Genomic DNA, 5,000 nt, shown 5'->3' on the forward strand with positions numbered 1-5,000 from the left:
GTGGTAATCGGCGCTTCCCACAGGATCATAACATCATCATTCTCTTCGAAGGTCTTGGGTTCAGGCTTATGCCAATTCCAGGGGTAATCTTGCTAGATAGTTTGTCAATGTGGCTTGACCACGGTTAGGTTTTCATCAATGAGGAAAAATAGCGATTTAACAGTGGAGGCCTGTTTTAATGGGACATTATTAACCGATTGTCCCTGACAGAGTGTCCAATTTTTGTCTGGGGCCCATCAACAAAAACTGTTTTAGTTGTGTTCAATGTTAATTTGTTGATAATGAGCCATTTGCTGAGATTATCTAAATCACGACTCAGAATGTTAATCACTACCTGCACATGCAAGGTGGGTGTCATTGGTATACATCGTAGGCTGACAGAACGATAAACAATTTGGTAAGTCGTTGATGTGTATTAGAAATAATAGAGGACCTAGGATTGTTCCCTGAGGTACCCTTCAATTAAGAGAGCAGATTTGGAAAGAGAACCATTTACAACACATCTGTGTGTACGGTTGTTTAGATATGACTTAAGCCAGTTGTAAGCTACCCCTTGTATTCCATAAAGGTTTAATTTAAGTCATATGGTATCATCTAACTAACATGGTATTAAAGGTTTTTTCAAATCAAGAAAAACTACAGCATTGGAATTTCCACGATCAATGTTAAATGCCCAGCTTTCAGAAATCTCTAAGAGAGCGGCAACAATTGAATGTACAGAGCGATTGCTGTTTAGAAATAATATTCTGTTTGGTCTAAAACAATGCAGTTGAGTATACATTCTCTCGAACATTTTAGCGATTACTGAAATAACTGAATTTGGACGATAATTGTTTAGGTCAGAACGTCCTACTTGCTTGAATCAATAACGGCGTAACTCAAGCACATTTACAGTCATCAGGAAGTACACCGAAGAGTAGAGATTAACTGAAGATGAAGGGTTTGAAATAAGATCAGCACATTCTTGCATTGGTAAAACAGTTGGGGTAATAGCTAGATTGAGACATCATGTTCCATTAAATACCCTTCTACGGCATAGCTGCGTGGGGTCAAGGCGCTGAATTCCCTACCCTTCCCATCCCTATTCCCTTTTTCATCTATTCTAATACTTTGCCTGTCGAAATGCTCTATTTTGAAACGGTTTTTACTCTAACGAATGATGTCTTACTAATTCTGCACCGAGTAAAATTCATAATCTTTTCACTTGCTCATCTAACGTACATCCACACAATACCCGATTTTCGGCTGTAGGTATTTTCATGTAAACAACTCGCGTCTGAATTTACATCTAAAGTCTTTTACTAGCTTCGGAATGAAATTGTGGAATTCTTTACATCCTGACTGGCGTAGTACGCTATCGAAAAGACCGTTCAAATGACGAATTCAGTTGAACTGAAATGGAACTTGCTGTTGTTACTAATGATAAAACCCGAATTATCCTTTAACTAGCAGATCGGTACTTCATTAGCCTAATCTGGTACCCAGATCTCCCACGGTCAGGCGGAAGGGAGATCTGGTAAAGTTCGATTTGAGGCCCGGAATACGGGCCTGCCCATCAACCTTCGTCCACCGTGCTGAATGGCCGCCGGCTCGTAACTGTGATCATTCCTGGTGAAGTTTTCGCTTTCGAGGGTCGTCTTCGGAACGACAAAACAAAACTTGAAACTTGAAACTTAAACCAAAACGAAAAAGGCGCTAGGAGAGATTGCAATCAACAAGCGCAGTAAATCACTTTTTTTACTAAGATTACTTCTTACCCTTTGTGACCATCCTTGTAATGAAAACTGTTCCGAGAACAAATACATCGTAATTGTGCTTTCTCCACTCAAGATCAACGTGCTTATCGACGATCAATTAAAAAGACTTAACTCAACCGGAGCAAGGTGTTTATATACCTACCCGCAAATAGCTGAAGCTAGTCGAGGCGGGTAGGTAGTAACTGGTAATGGTAACTGTATTGAAGATACTGTAATTTACAGGCAGGGAAATGTCACATCATTTTTGTGCACCCCAAGGTAATGTAACAGTTAGCAACAGACAATGCAGAGAGTTCTTGTTGTCAAGCTTTATCAGAAAAATTTTGTGGCCGTTGTTGTAAATGAGGCACAATAGAGTTACTGATTGGCATCTTGCTGTTAAAATTTGCATTGGAAAGTCAAATGGTTCATGTCATATTTTCATTTGCAAAGTTTCAGAAGTAATTATTGTGGTCTACCAGTGATACGTAAAAATTATTTCTACTCTTTGTAGTCTTTTCAGCTGATTTGGCCACACAAATTTTCCTTCTTCCATAAGTTAATGGTTTAAATTTCCAAACCAAACGGCAGGTTTCTCTTACAGGCCAAAGGACACAACTTCAAGACACTGTATTGATATAATTTTATATGAACCAGCTAAACAGGGCCTCCTAGCCCCAAAACCATGCTACACTCTTGGTTATATACCAGCAAACCAGAAAGACCTGTCCTTGTAAATGGTAGGCGCCCAATTATGTCCAATATTAAAATGCTGACTGCACCCTTGCTGTTTTTAAGGGTTTTTTTTTTTTTTTTTTTTTTTCAAAAATGGAAGTTTGAATTTCTTTTGGGAAATCCACATCTGGATTTGGGATCTGAAGAATGTTTTGGTTACTTGCAACATGTAAGCAAACACAGCAAGTCCCTATGAGGTTCCCATTAGGCTTTTATTTGGTAGTGATGAGATTTCCATTTCAGTGGTTCTTGGTTCACCTTTATCACATAACACTTGAAAAGTTTTCACCTGAAATTTATGTTAAGTTTAGGGGACATGCCCCCTCAACTGCTTCTTTGATGACAAGTTAATAAAGGTTATAATTTTACACATAGGAGTCCACAGACTCGAAAATTAGAACCACATAATACACAAGTCTAATAATATTTGACTCTTAATATGAAAAACAAAGGTCATTTATCTGCATTTGATTTGCAAGGCACAATGAGCTGCTTTAACAATCGTTGTTGTACTGAGCATTGTATTATTTGTACATAGAAAACAAGGTTCTCAATGTCCAAAGCAGCTATCTTGGTGCTTGGACACTCACCTCTGATGGGGTCCTTGATTTCAGCAAAAAAATGATAGGAAGGTGTGAAGGTCTTTTGGACTCATAAAAGTAGCAAATTGGAGATAAATAGAAAACAAATAAAAAAATATTTCCAGTATTTGTTTTCCTGTGCATGTCTGTGTATTCAAATGAACTGTCACCCATTTCTGCAGCAAAACAGCTTTCACAGTAAGCTGATCTTCAGTAACCATGAATCCCTAAGTACTCCATAACCATGGCCTTCCATACCAAGGAAACAAAATTTAATCAAACTGTGAGACACAAACCCACTGCAGAAAAGTGGTGGGGGAAAAAAATTTGAAAACGGTGTCTGTCTTGGATGAAAATTCCTTGTTGATACCAAATCCTTGAGCAAAAAATTATTTTTATGTTGATATTTGCACCCATGTCAAGTCCTAAATTTTCTTAATATTAAGACCAGCAACACAAAATTATGTTCAAGGACTTTTCACAAAAGTACATAAAAAATATCAGAACAGTGAACCTTGAAGCCCCAGTAGTGATCAGTATCAAATTTCTCCTAATAAAATTAATGCACAATCAAGGAGAGGTCATGAGATCACCAGTGGTGAAATCTCGTGATATTTCACAACCTCCCTATAATGCTACAATGAAAAATGGACATCTAGAGACCAGTAAGGAGAAACTGTAAGTTGACACTGAAGCATAAAGGTTAAAAGCTAATAAATACAGAGCCATATTGATAGTGATTATCGCAGCTTCTTTTATGCTTCGTCCTTCCACCACCCCACGCGTCAAAGAGGGCTTAGTTACTTGAGAATCCCTTTCGATTCAGCCTTCTCATTATCCATTTTCTGGTAATTATATTGTCTTATTCTAATGGCAAGAATAACAACATCCCAGTGAATGACTACGGTGTTTTCTTAATTAATTGCATCTTTGTTCAGGGGGCACAACTTCAGAGTACAGCAAACTAGGAACACTTCCCTCAGTATTCCCGACAGCTACGATTGTTGTCATGACAACAACAGCAACAGTAAAACAACCAAACTACAATCATACAAAGTTTGAAGGCCCTCCTATCTTAACACAAAGTAATGTTTACCAGTTTGATATTTTCGCCCATAGCAGATGAACTTATCACCACCAATGTTAAAAATTAAGCCTGTCTATTATTTGCTCATCATTAGTTCTGTGTGGAGTTGGGTGTGCCTTTTTGGATGGAAAGCTTGGGAATCACCAGTTCTACCTCATTGCGACTCCCCAAATTCCTCAAAATGGACTTATGGCTCAGTCTGATTCTCTACAGACTGACAATTAATATTTAATTTGCCACAATAGCTTTGGGAATGGGTTTGATTCTCCTTGTGTTGGAAGAATAATAATTTATTCATCTTGGTCTTCCCCAAACTATGGAAAGTTTTTTCCAAGAAAGTGGAAGAGATGGGAAGCTTGCTGCATCAAAACTTTACTTTAACAACAATGATATTGGTGCAAATATTGAAGGAATGCAACCCATTATGACAGATTAGTGTAAATACCCCAGAAATCTGTGCAGGGGAAAATTTTTGTTTAACTACTTTGGTTTTGGCTTTTGTGTGAGGAATGCAGCTGTTGTGACATCTGTTGTCCAAAATGACTGTCATTGCTCTTAATTATGTGTTGAGCTGTGTCCAGCTGTTTTAGCCCTTGAAGATGTTCACATCACTGATAGGAACTTTAGAAACTTGCTTCTCCCTGGAAATCAGCTGGAAGAAATCAAGACATATTAACAAGAAATAAAGGAGAATAACTATTTGTACGAGAGAATGTGCTCAGGATCAACAATGGAAGTAGTAAATGAAGTGTGTTTAGTACTTCAAGGACTCCATATTAATGATAAAATAATGGAGACATTCCCCTACCTTGAAGAAAAGAACATGGCAAAAAGATTCTAAAAACCATAAGTGATGTCAAA

The sequence above is a fragment of the Pavona decussata genome, unplaced genomic scaffold (assembly GCF_977016875.1).
Source record: "Pavona decussata unplaced genomic scaffold, jaPavDecu1.1 SCAFFOLD_51, whole genome shotgun sequence".
Taxonomy (NCBI): Eukaryota; Metazoa; Cnidaria; class Anthozoa; order Scleractinia; family Agariciidae; genus Pavona; species Pavona decussata.